General features: G+C 48.3%; 1 long non-coding RNA gene across 1 annotated transcript; it reads right to left on the minus strand.

The window, feature by feature from the left end:
* Positions 1–213: 213 nt before the first annotated feature.
* LOC145546372 (uncharacterized) lies at positions 214–7,829 on the minus strand. The gene is made up of 2 exons (XR_014082801.1): positions 7,744–7,829; positions 214–6,096 (listed from the first exon to the last, which is right to left on the minus strand). It is a non-coding gene; the product is annotated as an uncharacterized LOC145546372 (long non-coding RNA).
* Between the last annotated feature and the right edge of the window lie 6,430 nt (positions 7,830–14,259).

The raw sequence follows: 14,259 nt of genomic DNA on the forward strand, positions 1-14,259 counted from the left end.
GAGGTGGCCAGGCCACCCCCAGGGCCCTCTGGCTCCTGTCCACTTCTTGATCCCTGGAGGACCTGCCGGGGGCCACATTGACCGTTTCCCTCTGAGAGGAGACCACCTCATGTTCTTCTCCGTGACTCTTAGGGAACAAGTACAAGGCCCATGGGGGCTGAATTCAGTAACCCTTTCACGTCCCCCAAGTTTATAGAGACAAAACTATACATACTTGAAATATTATTTTATTTTGGGGGAATCAGTAACTATACATTCGAACAAAATTGTAAAGTTAAAATTCTGTGAAGAAAGGGAAAAGCGAGTTTTCCTCTGTCTTTGGCCTTTCTTTCTATCTGATTACCTCAGGCAACCACTGCCAGGCTTCTTGGGAATCCTGTGAGAAACAGTCTATGTTTACAGGCTTCTGTGAACATATGTTTTCACACAGGTGGCACTGTGCTGCGTTCAAGGCTATTGTCACCTGCCAGACGTCCGGCAACCTTTTATGTACCAGTGTACCAGCCCTGCCGCTTTCTTGTTAACATCTGAGTATTATTCCACATGCAGAGGGCGTGTGATTTATTCCACCAGGTAACCACTGATATGCCCAGCAGTAAAGAATCTGCAGTGCAGGAGACACAATAGATGTGGGTTTGATCTCTGGGTCGGGAAGATCCCCTGGAGGAGGAAATGGCAACCCACTCCAGTATTCTTGCCTGGGAAACCCCATAGACAGAGGAGCCTGGCGGGCTACAGTCCACGGGGTCACAGAGTTGGACACGACTGAGCGACAGAGGACGAACAATCTCCCGAATCAATGATCAGCCTGTAAGGGCACATGATGTTACAATGAACAGGTTTTTAACGCCAAGTATGGTACTTGCACCAGTAAAACTCTAGGATAATCACTGATGAGAACTCCTGGGTCTTAGGATGTGTGTATTTCAAACTTTGGCAGTTATTGCTGAATTGCCATTGTAGAGGTCACACCAACTTACGTGCAGTCTGTGTCCCACACCCTCAGAAACCGGGCATGATTTTTAATCTCACCAAGCCCTCATTCTGTGCATAGTGCTCTGCTCAGGCTGTGAGTGGGGGCTGCTGAAAGCCCATGGGCAGCTGTGACGGGCTGGCCAGTGGCAGGAGGACAGCCCCCAAGAAGGAGATCAGCCACCACGTGATGAGTCTCGCAGGCTTGTTGGGCTGGGGCCTGGGTGCTGGGTTCTGGGGTGTTTGGAACGGCCATCTGTTCGTGGGAAGGGTCACATCAGGGTCACAAAACAGGGGGAAGGGTTTCCGGGGTCAGGAAGGGCCAGTGCTGCAGGAAGGAGGGAGAAGAGGGGAGGAGCATGGGGACGCTGGAGAGCAGGTCAAGTTTTGGAGGAAAAGCCTAAACTATGAGGGATGATTTTGCGTTTTAAAATTTCTGAAAAAATATCACAGAAGAGTAATTTTTCAGAGGGGTTCATGGTTAATTTTGAGAGTTTTGGCACTTCCTTATCTCCCAGCCTCTGGTCTTCACATCTCAGTACTTTGTGTAGACAGTTTCACCAGTTGTGCTCAGTCCCGTGGTAACTGGGTGTCTGTGTCGGGGCCTGTGTGGTGTTAGGGGGTCAGCCTGTGAGAAGGGTTTGGGGGCCTGGACTTTCACTACAGCAAGTACAGGCCCTGCCCCTCTGACCCCGGATGATTGCGGGGAGGAGGCTGACGGCTCTGCTTCACTGCTAATCTTGAGCCTGTTGGTGTGAACAGGAAAGGGCTTGTATGTGAAATCCGCCCTGTAAGTCACATTGCTCATAGGCGCCCCGTGTTTGACAGCAGACAGCCTTTAACCACAGCCTCTGCTCCTCCAGGTACATGCAGCCTGGGTGCAGCTCAGCCCCGACCCTAATGAGGCTCAGCGCATGCAATGAAGTCACCTGTTTGCAGTGGTGTGGACTCTAGAATGCTGATTTTATTGGGGTTTCAATCCAGAATTATCATTGTTTATTTTGCTGTGCACATTGCCCCGGCAAGGATTCCTTCAGGTCAATGAGTCCAGCTGACTTCTGAGTGCTTCTTACCTTTTGGCCCCAGAAGCTGTTTAGGGTCTTCTGGTCACTCCTTCCCCTTGTTCCTGGAATCTGTCCCTTCTCCAAGGCGCTCTGGTTCCATTTCTTGGAGAATGGTGCCTGTGTCACTAATATTTCTTTTCAGATTCCTTTCAGTTCAGTTCAGTCACTCAGTCATGTCCGACTCTTTGCGACCCCATGAATCGCAGCATGCAAGTCCTCCCTGTCCATCACCAACTCCCGGAGTTTACCCAAACCCATGTCCATCGAGTCAGTGATGCCATCCAACCATCTCATCCTCTGTCGTCCCCTTCTCCTCCTGCCCCCAATCCTTCCCAGCATTAGGGTCTTTTCCAGTGAGTCAACTCTTCGCATCAGGTGGCCAAAGGACTGGAGTTTCAGCTTCAACATCAGTCCTTCCAATGAACACCCAGGACTGATCTCCTTTAGGATGGACTGGTTGGATCTCCTTGCAGTCCAAGGGACTCTCAAGAGTCTTCTCCAACACCACACTTCAAAAGCATCAATTCTGCGGCGCTCAGCTTTCTTCACCGTCCAAATCTCACATCCATACATGACCACTGGAAAAACCGTAGCCTTGACTAGATGGACCTTTGTTGGCAAAGTAATGTCTCTGCTTTTAAATATGCTATCTAGGTTGGTCATAACCTTCCTTCCAAGGAGTAAGCGTCTTTTAATTTCATGGCTGCAATCACCATCAGCAGTGATTTTGGAGCCCAAAAAAATAAAGTCTGACACTGTTTCCACTGTTTCCCCATCTATTTCCCATGAAGTGATGGGACCAGATGCCATGATCTTAGTTTTCTGAACGTTGAGCTTTAAGCCAACTTTTTCACTCTCCTCTTTCACTTTCATCAATAGACTCTTTAGTTCTTCTTCACTTTCTGCCATAAGGGTGGTGTCATCTGCATATTGGAGGTTATTGATATTTAAGGTGTTGACTAAAAAGCATAGTCACAGCCTGGAAGTAGAGAGTTATTTTATTTGGTGGGAATGTTTAGAGGACTCTGAGCCAGGAGACAGTATCTCAGTAACTCTGAGAAAACTTCTCCAAGGAGGTGGGAGGGGGAGTCAGGTTATATACAGGTTTGCAACAAAGGGAGCATGTAGTCTGAACATCAAAGTTGTTGTTCAGTCGCTCAGTGTGTCTGACTCTTTGCGACCCCATGGACTGCAGAACACCAGGTTTCCCTGTCCTTCACCAACTTCCAGAGCTTGCTCAAACTCAAGTCCATTGAGTTGGTGATGCCATCCAACCATCTCATCCTCTGTCGTCCCCTTCTCCTCCTGCCTTCAATCTTTCCCAGCATCAGGGAAAGATTTTCCAATGATTTTCCAATGAATCAGCTCTTCACATCAGGTGGCCAAAGTATGGGAACTTCAGCTTCAGCATCATTCTTTCTAATGAATATTCAGGATTGATTTCCTTTAGGATTGAGTGGTTTGATTTCCTTGCAGTCCAAGGGACTTTCAAGAATCTTCTCCAACACCACAGTTCAAAAGCATGAATTCTCCGACACTCAGCCTCCTTTATGGTCCAACTCTCACCTCCATACAGGACTACTGGAAAAACCATAGCTTTGACTGGATGGATCTTTGTTGGCAAAGTAATGTCTCTGCTTTTTAACATGCTGTCTAGGTTGGTCATTGCTTTTCTCCCAAGGAGGAAGCGTCTTTTAATTTCATGGCTGCAGTCACCATCTGCAGTGATTTTGGAGCCCAGGAAAATAAAATATGTCACTGTTTCCATTGTTTCCTCATCTATTTGCCATGAAGTGATGGGACTGGATATTATGATCTTAGTTTTCTGAATGTTGAGTTTTAAGCCAGCTTTTTCACTCTCCTCTTTCACTTTCATCAAGAGACGTTTTAGTTCTCCTTCGCTTTCTGCCATAAGGGTGGTGTCATCTGCATGTCTGAGGTTATTTCTCCCTGAAATCTTGATACTAGCTTGTGCTTCATCCAGCCCGGCATTTCCCATGATGTACTCTGCATATAAGTTAAACAAGCAGGGTGACAATTTACAGCCTTGACATACTCCTTTCTCAATTTGGAACCAGTCTGTTGCTCCATGTCTAGTTCTAACTGTTGCTTCTTGACCCGCATACAGATTTCTCAAGAGGCAGGTCAGGTGGTCTGTTAGTCCCATCTCTTTCAGAATTTTCCACAGTTTGTTGTGATCCACACAGTCAAAGGCTTTGGTGTAGTCAATGAAGCAGAAGTTTTTCTGGAATTCTCTTGCTTTTTCTATGATCCAGTGGATGTTTGCAATTTAATCTCTGGTTCCTCTGCCTTTTCTAAATCCAGCTTGAACATCTGGAAGTTCTCGGTTCACAAACTGTTGAAGCCTAGCTTGAGAATTTTGAGCATGACTTTGCTAGTGTGTGAAATGAGTACAGTTGTGCAGTAGTTCTTTGGCATTGCCTTTCTTTGGGACTGGAATGAAAACTGACCTTTTCCAGTCCTGTGGCCACTGATGAGTTTTCCAAATTTGCTGGCATATACAGTGCAGCACTGTCACAGCATCATCATTTTGGATTTGAAATAGCTCAGCTGGAATTCCATCACCTCCACTAGCTTTGTTCGTAGTGATGCTTCCTAAGGCCCACTTGACTTCACACTCCAGAAGGCATCAAATTAAGGGATTTAGCATTCTACGTATGGCAAGATGCAAGTCTCTGGGCTCACTGAATTCATTCTTTTCATGTGCTCCTCAGTTATCTGGGGCCAATCCTGTATCCTTGCTCACCTTGCTACTTGCATTCCCCCCAGTTCCTCAGCAATCAGCATGGGGGTGGCAGCATCTGTATGATGACAGTTTCGGGAGCCCTCACTCACATTTGGAAGCCAGAAATCACTGATGGCTGTGATGTTTCTTGTTGATTAATATGGCAGTAGATATTTTTATTTCACATAGGATGAAACAGCAGTAGAACCTGAACTGAAGCTGTTCATCTTGCAGTGCTAGCGCTGGGGTCAGCAGGCATGAGGGAGGGGCAAAGTCAGCAGAAAATCACACGTGGAGAGAGTTTTAACAGCTGCAGTGTGTTTCAGTACCCACTTCTCCATACAGGAACAGAATCTAGCCACTCTGGACTGCACACCATCGCCTCTTCCCTCTCATGCCCTGGGTTGGGTAAGCTCTAATATTCCTCCCTTCTGAAAGCCCTCTCCCCTCCCCCATCTCTGCTGTGTTTGTAAAAGAACGTTCTTGGACTCACAGGGAAATTTGATCCATATGGGCTGGACAGTCTACACGTCTCTCATAAAACTGCTCTTTTGTAAGAGTTCTTCTACAGCCAAGTATCTCTGAACAACACAAAAATGTTTTTCCAGGAAAAAGCGATAGCCAAACTCCCAAAATTAGTATCGGCACCCCCTCTCCCTTACCTATCATTTCATTCATTGTAACCAGAATTTATAAAATTTCCTGGTCTGTGGCAGGTACATATTGGGGTGCAGAGATAAAGGCGATCTGGTCCCCAGCCTCCAGTAGTTAATCTAATGAGGAATGTGCTTATGATGGAAGTCTTCTGGGCCTGAGGAGTTTCTGGCACAGGTGACAGAACCTCGGAGTCAGTTGAGGCTGGTGACAGCTCAGGGTCCTACAGTGAGTGGGCCCCTCCGAGGCCCAGCCCCCTCCTGTCGATCTGCTGCTCTCCATCTGTAGAGTACATGGTGACCACGCCTTGGGACACCCCCTGGCTGGGGGGACTTTGCAAACCCCACCTGGCTCTCCTCCTTTCTCATACCTTCCTTCTTCCTGCACACGCAGCAACCTCAGGCTCCGAACAGTGCTTTCGTGACAGTTCCTCCCCAGCCCAGCCTTGGCTTCCATTTCTGCCTAACTGCACTGCTTGGGTGGAGCAGGTTCCTCCCCATGACAGGCCGCATCTGGTTCTGCAGGTTTCACCATGTTCTGAGCAGTCAGCCCTGTCTTGCCGTGAGGCAGGTTCTTTACAAACAACTGGCTGAGGCCTGGGGTCTGTCCCAGAAGAACTGCAGTGTTTACAGCAGCTCTGCCAGCAGCTCAGCAAATGTGCTGGAAGAAAAACAGACCTACTTACCAGCCACAGTCGATGACTGGGAGAAACTTCCCTTATATAATATCTAACAATGGTGGTTTCTGCCTAAACCTGGGAACTGGGGAGAGCCACTCCGGGGCGTGTCCTGTGATCTACTGAGGGCAGAGGGCTCAGCTGAGGTGCTCCCTCCGGGGTCGGTTTCCAGGTCTGCTCAGAGCTGGGCCAAAGCAGGAGGGCTCTGTTGATCTCGCACTTGGCAAGGGCCTCGGGCAGTGGCCAGTTCAGGTCTGGAGCAGGCCTTGTGCAGCACTCTGCAAGTGCTGCCAGCCCCAGAGGTGGGACCCAGAGCTTCTTCAGCAATCTCGATCTTGGGTCCAGGCTCCAGCTCCTCCCGTTCCTTCCCCTGCCACTGAGGGGTAGGGAGAGGATGGAGGTGGGAACCACAGCAGCCAGCCAGAAAGCCTGTACATTGAAACTAAGCCTTTGTGAGGGCCCTGGGGAATGCAGCCTTGCTTCTGAAACTGAGTCCCCCTAAAACCGATCTTCCTCACTACATCTATGATTAACCTCTCTGTCCATAACTTTATTCCCTTTCTTGTCCCCTCTGACCTCCATCCTGTGCCCACTGAACGCTAATCAACCAGGGTCAGGTGACTAAGATTGCTGTTATTGTTAAGATTGTACATAACAGTCACACTAATGAAAACCGCTACCAGTGTTAAGGTCACACACGCAGGTCATTTCTCCAGTGCAAGGTGAGCTCACAGACCCCTGAGCCATGAGCTGCCAGAGACATCCTGACTCCTGAAGCCGTGGTGAAGAAATGTCACAGGATTATGATTAATCTCAGTCCCTTTGTTCCTCTCCCTTAAAACACTCCCAACTCAAAGACCAAGCTGGAGGGGATCTGAGGCTCGTCTCCCCTCCCATGCTCCATGCCAGCAAGTAAATCCTCACTGCAGACTCCTGGCATCCCAGGAGCCCTTGACTACTTAGAAATCCATCACAGCCTCAAGCATCCTGGAGAGTTCCTGATCAGTGTTCAGTTTCTGCCTCTCACCACCCAGGGAGAGTGGCCACAGAAAGAAGATAGCACAATGGCAGAGTACTGCTGCCTCTCCGCGAGCATTCAGAACAGCAAACTTATAGGGATGGGGAGAGATTCTGGGTGCCTAGGGCTGGTGTTCCAGTGAAGGGGTGTGCAATGTCTTCCTGGGCAATAAAAATGTCCTAAAATTGATGGTGGGGGGTGTGGATGCACAGCTCTGGGCAGTGAACTGCACACTTTAGAAGGGAGAGTGTTATGACTTGTGAAACACATCTCAGCAGGAAAACAAACATGACAGAAGAACTAAGAGAGATACAATAGAAGCCTAGGGACGGGGGAGCCTGGTGGGCCACCGTCTATGGGGTTGCACAGAGTCGGACATGACTGAAGCGACTTAGCAGCAGTAGCAGCAGAGCCTCATGCCGCTCTTTTCATGGGAAATCCCTGAGTTTGGCGCTCGTTTTTGGCTCAGCTGGAGGCTATTGGCCACGTGGGAGAAAAACCTACAACTGTGGAGGGGGTCCCCCATCTATACTGGCTCTTTGCCTCTTCTTCTTCCCTAAGTCAGAACTTGGTTTCCTCGGGAGCTGCAGAGGGGCTGCCTGAATTAACTCACCCTCAAAGCTGTAGCACAGGGGTTCTGCGTGTAGTTCAGGAGACTTGTTGTCTTGGGGCCTCTGTGCGCCACACCCTGCTCTAGGCCTGGGGATGCACCCACCGTCGTCAAAGAGGACAGAAACACAGTGAACAATGAAAAAGTAAATCATGTGATGTATTAGAAAGTGTCAGTGCAAGAAAAGAAAAAAGCAGAGCAGGGCAGGCGGTTGGGAGCACAGAGTCGGGATGCAAGTTTAAACTATTGGGTGAGCAGGGAAGACCCCACTGAGAAGGTGTCATCTGAGCAAAGACCACAAGAAGTCAGGAGAGAGCCCCGCAGGGATCGGGGAAGGAGTGGTCCTGCCCAGGCGCGCGGTGGGGCCACCACTCAACGGAGGCGCCAGGGTATGAAGCGTGTTTTCTTACCATGTCAGCTAATCCCCAGGGGCAGCAAATAGGCAAATCACCCAATCCACAGCTCACCCCAGTCCTTTCTCCAGAGGCTCTCACAGTCCAGGCCCCTGCTCCCCTGGCCTGCTCACCCTGGGGCCAGGAACCAGAAAGCCAGGGACAGTTTATTTTGTTATTCAACCCCTGGTGCCTACACTGTGGAAACCACAGTAAAGGCTCTTGGCAGCATTTCCCCACGGAGTGAACACCCGGACTGGCCCTTGGGCTCCCCTACGTGGCCAAGTGTGTGTGCTTCCTGTCTCTCAGTTCAGTCGCTCATTCGTGCCCGACTCTTTGTGACCACATGGACTGCAGCACGCCAGGCCTCCCTGTCCATCACCAACTCCCGGAGTTTACACAAACTCATGTCCATCGAGTCGGTGATGCCATCCGGCCATCTCATCCTCTGTCGTCCCCTTCTCCTCCTGCCCCCAATCCTTCCCAGCATCAGGGTCTTTTCCAATGAGTCAACTCTTTGCATGAGGTGGCCAAAGTATTGGAGTTTCAGCTTCAACATCAGTCCTTCCAATGAACACCCAGGACTGATCTCCTTTAGGATGGAGGGATGTGTCAATATAGACTCTCCCTTCGTGACAGCCATTCCCATGTCTCCGAGTCTTACCATGCCTGATTAAAATGAATCCTGGATCCCCCAAAAAGATGGGGTCTTTGGCCACCCTCCTGAGAGTGATGCCCGCTCCCCTCGCCCGGGTGGTCCAGAGCAGAGGAGGATGTGACAGCCACGCTGGTTGCTTAGCTGAGAAGGGATCCAAGGCTGCATGGTCCTGCTGAGTTCAGTGGTACTGGGACCAGGGCGAGGCTGTAGAGGTGGTGAGAAATACAGTCAAGATCTTGCCAATCAGATGTAAGATGTGGAAGGAAAAGAAGTCCAGGCAACTCCAAGTTTTGCCCTGAGCAAACAAAGGGCAGTGATGGCCTTGCCTGAGATGAAGCCAGTTTCTGGAGGAGGGCTTGGTAGGAGTTCAGCTCTGGGGTGCCACCTTGGGGCTGTCTGTCAGCTTTCCAAGCAGAGAGGTCAGGTAAGCTGCTAGATACACAAGTTTGGAGCTGGGAGGAAAAACTGAGCTGGACGCACTTGGGAGTGGCCAACAGGTGGGTGGTATTTCAGGCCAGGAGATCTGAGGAGACTGGCAGGGGTGGGCGCAGGAAGACCCTGGAGGCCACTGGAGGGAGGTGCATCACAAAGCCGGGTGTGACCACCCGTGTCACCTGTTTCTGAGAGGTGAGCTGACCATGAAATTTGGAAATAGGCAGGCTATTGTTTCTGGTACGTCTCTGGAAGAGAGGACTGGTAGGAAATGAGAGGACCGGGTGTGGGAGGACTCACCCTCATGTGCACTGAAAACCAGAGCAGGTGTGGCCTCCGAGAGACACGTAACCTGGGGAGACAGCGAACCTCTCTGGGACCGGGTGATATCGGCAGAGTCTGAACCTTGGAGATTGAAGTGGGGGACCAGGGAGGAGGGGTGATGGTCTGGAGTGAAGAGCCAACCAGAAAAATCCAACCAGAAAAACCCACTTGATGTCACTGCCGCGGCTGCTGCGGGGAGTTGGTGGGGCTGTGACTCAGCGGCTGGTTCCGGGAACAGACAGAGGAGTGGTTCTGCCCCCAGGCTCACTTCTTCCAGAAGAAAATGAATGGCTGTAGCGGGTTGAGGCCAAGGAGGGAAAATCTGACAGTTTCATCAAAGACATTCCTTCCTGATGTGTGATTGTTCTGGATAGAAAGTGGGATAATCGATAAGTCACACTCAGTCAATTCCAGGAACGTAGAAGCAGATAAAGAAACCAAGGACAGCCTCTGTCCTTGGGGTGCCTGGCCCATTGCTGGTGAGCATGAGGCCCAGGAGCAGAGAGAGAGAATTTCCCCCAGCCTGGCTGCGGCCTCACTCTCCTGGTGGCCCTTCTGCAGGCTCAGCTCTTCCCAGGTATTTGAAACCAAAAGACAGCAAAGCACTTTGTGGAGAACAGGGAGGATCATCCCATCCCATGTGAAGTCCTTGCCGGGAGGAGCTCTGGCAGCCTGAGAGCCGCCCTCCCCTCCCACATCAGTGTGGTCCTTCTTTCCACCCTGCTTCTGTCCCCTTCTCCTGCTCTTGGCTCCTGTGTTTCCCTTCCTCCTTGACCCTCCGTCTAGCGTGCTCACCACCAAGAAACATGTACTTTCTGAGTGAGTGTTCGGATCATAATTCAAAACCCCAAATTGTTATTTTCCTTCAAAAAGTTCACAGTGGTTTTCAGGCTAATATCAGGACTGTCTACAAGAGGCAGAAAGGAATGCAGATAAAGCATCCATCCAACCTGAGATTTCAGTAAGGAATTACAATTGGATTGAGGAACAATGGGGAAGGGATGACTGTAGGTGGAGGGAGGAGATCCAACATTTCATGAGCATCTCAGGAGCTTCTGAGACCAAGTCCTATGTACAGCACACTTACTCAAACTGCTTAGATTCCTTGAATCTCCTCATGAAGGAAGGACTGGGAAGGTGATTACGGTCACTTCACGAATGAAGAATTGTAATCCAAACCCAGGGGTCTTACCCTCAGACTCTGTCTGTCAGTGGCAGAGACAGGACGACCCAGGAGACCCCCGCCCTCCAGATCCTTCCTCTCAGTCTAAATACCGCTCTCCCTCCCACCCCTAGATAAAGACGGCCTCCCCTCTCCTTCCTTCTGAAGGAGCAGCATGAAGATTCATTTATTATAGCACCAAATGGCTTTATGACCCTTGCATGAAGATGCTACTGAAAGAAAAGATAAAGCAGAGTCAGAGAACTGCCCTGGTGGTTCAGTGGTTAAGAATCCGCCTTCCAATGCAGAGGACTCAGATTCGATTCCTGATCTGGGAACTAAGATTCCACATGCCATGGGGCAACTGTGCCCATGAGCTGCAACTACTAAAGTCCAAGCGCTCAAGAGCCAATGGTCTGCAACAAGAGAAGCATGCACATTGCCACTAGAGAAAGCCCATGTGCTGCAGCAAAGACCTAGTTCAACCAAAATAATCATTTGAAAAGAAAAAGAGTGAGAAGTATTATTTAGTGTCCTTAGCAGGCACTTCGCTGCATACAGGTGACCCTACAGCTACTGCTAGTGTCTGTGGAAGCCTCTGAATTGAGTGACAATAAGAAAGTCATGGAACTCATTATTATTATAGAGTTCATAACACAAAATATTAACTGGTGAAGTTCTACAAATTAACTGGTGAAGGTCTACAGAATTCCTCATATCTTTTTCATTGATACATAATGGACATGTGCCACTGTGTTAGTTTCAAGTATATAGCATAATGACTCACTATTTGTACATATTGCAAAATGGTCATCACAGTAAGCCCTGCCTGCATGGGGTCTGTTTTCTCTCTGTCACTCAGATTGGATAAATTCTTCTGAAATGTCAACCTTGAAGTGTTACTGTAAATTCTTCTGCAAGTCAGCTTCTGTGACCCTATCCTCTCATCAACCCTGTGCTACTGAGTTCATCCAGTGAATTTTAGAATTTCACCTATTACGTTTTTTTTTCAATTCTATAATTTCCATTTGGTTCTGTTTTAAAAATTTACTTATTTGGCTGTGCCAGGTCTTGGTTGCAGCATGTGGGATCTTCGATCTTTGTTGTGGCATGTGGGATCTAGTTTCCTGACCAGGGATTGAATCCAGGCCCCCTGCATTGGGAGCATAGAGTCTTAGCCACTGGACCACCAGGGAAGTTCCCTCCATTTGGTTCTTTTAAAAAATATGTACTTCTATTTCTTTGTAGAGATTTTCTGTTTGTTTTTTTTTTCATCTAGAGTGTGTGTTCTCAGTCATGTCCGACTCTGCAACCGCATGGACGGTAGCCAGGTTCCTCTGTCCATGGGATTTCCCAGGCAAGAATATTGGAGTGAGTTGCCATTTCCTACTCCAAGGGATCTTCCTAACCCAGGGATCCAATCTGCATCTCCTGCATTAGCAGGTGGAACCATGGTATCACCTGGGAAGAAGCCCCACAGGGCTTATGAATGTTAAGAGCACATCAGCACCGGTTTTTAAATTGTTGTTATAAGCAGCAACCACAAGGTGTCAGCATTATTTCATGCCCATCTAGTTCCCAAGGTAAGCAGTTCAGTTCAGTTCAGTTCAGTCGTTCAGTCATGTCCGACTCGTTGCAACCCCATGGACTGCAGCACACCAGGCCTCCTTGTCCATCACCAACTCTCGGAGCCTACCCAAACTCATGTCCATTGAGTCAGTGATGTCATCAAACCTTCTCATCCTCTGCCATCCCCTTTTCCTCTCGCCTTCAATCTTTCCCAGCATTAGGGTCTTTTCAAATGAGTCAGCTCTTCGCATCAGGTGGCCAAAGTATTGGAGTTTCAGCTTCAATCTCAGTCCTTCCAATGAACACTCAGGACTGATCTCCTTTAGGACGGACTGGTTGAATCTCCTTGCAGTCCAAGGAACTCTCAACAGTCTTCTGCAACACCACAGTTCAAAAGCATCAATTCTTTGGCTCTCAGCTTTCTTTATAGTCCAACACTCACATCCATACATGACTACTGGAAAAATCAAGGCCTTGACTAGATGGACCTTTGTTGGCAAAGTAATGTCTCTGCTTTTTAATATGCTGCCTAGGTTAGTAATAGCTTTCCTTCCAAGGAGTGAACGTCTTTAAATTTCATGGCTGCAATCATCATCTGCAGTGATTTTGGAGCTGAAAAAAATAAAGTCAGCCACTGTTTCCACTGTTTGCCCATCTATTTGACATGAAGTGATGAGACCAGATGCCATGATCTTAGTTTTCTGAACGTTCAGCTTTAAGCCAACTTTTTCACTCTTCTCTTTCACTTTCATCAAGAGGCTCTTTAGTTCTTCTTCACTTTCTGCCATAAGGGTGGTGTCATCCGCATATCTGAGGTTATTGATATTTCTCCTGGCAATCTTGATTCCAACTTGTGCTTCATCCAGCCAGTGTCTCTCATGATGTACTCTGCATATAAGTTAAATAAGCATGGTGACAATATAGAGCCTTGACATACTCCTTTTCCTATTTGGAACCAGTCTGTTGTTCCATGTCCAGTTCTAACTGTTGCTTCCTGACCCGCATGCATATTTCTCAAGAGGCAGGCCATCTGGTCTGGTATTCCCATCTCTTGAAGAATTTTCCACAGTTTATTGTGATCCACACAGTCAAAGGCTTTGGCATAGTCAATAAAGTAGAAATAGATGTTTTTCTAGAACTCTCTTGCTTTTTCGATGATCCAGCAGATGTTGGCAATTTGATCTCTGGTTCCTCTGCCTTTTCTAAAACCAGCTTGAACATCTGGAAGTTCACGGTTCACGTATTGTTGAAGCCTGGCTTGGAGAATTTTGAGCATTACTTTACTAGTGTGTGAGATGAGTGCAATTGTGCGGTAGTTTGAGCGTTCTTTGGCATTGCCTTTCTTTGGGATTGGAATGAAAACTGACCTTTTCCAGTCCTGTGGCCACTGCTGAGTTTCCCAAATTTGCTGGCATATCGAGTGCAGCACTTTCACAGCATCACCTTTGAGGATTTGAAATAACTCAACTGGAATTCCATCACCTCCACTAGCTTTGTTCGTAGTGATGCTTTCTAACACCCACTTGACTTCACATTCCAGGATGTCTGGCTCTAGGTGAGTGATCACACCATCGTGATTATCTGGGTCATGAAGATCTTTTTTGTACAGTTCTTCTGTGTATTCTTGCCACCTCTTCTTAATATCTTCTGCTTCTGTTAGGTCCATACAATTTCTGTCCTTTATCGAGCCTATCTTTGCATGAAATGTTCCCTTGGTATCTCTAGTTTTCTTGAAGAGATCTCTAGTCTTTCCCATTCTGTTGTTTTCTTCTCTTTCTTTGCGTTGATCACTGAGGAAGCCTTTCTTATCTCTCCTTGCTATTCTTTGGAACTTTGCATTCAGATGGGAATATCTTTCCTTTTCTCCTTTGCTTTTTACTTCTCTTCTTTTCGCAGCCATTTGTAAGGCCTCCTCAGACAGCCATTTTGCTTTTTTACATTTCTTTTCCACGGGGATGGTCTTGATCCCTGTCTCCTGTACA

The sequence above is a fragment of the Giraffa tippelskirchi genome, chromosome 4, assembly GCF_054371585.1.
Source record: "Giraffa tippelskirchi isolate mGirTip1 chromosome 4, T2T-mGirTip1v1.2.pri, whole genome shotgun sequence".
NCBI classification, from domain to species: Eukaryota; Metazoa; Chordata; class Mammalia; order Artiodactyla; family Giraffidae; genus Giraffa; species Giraffa tippelskirchi.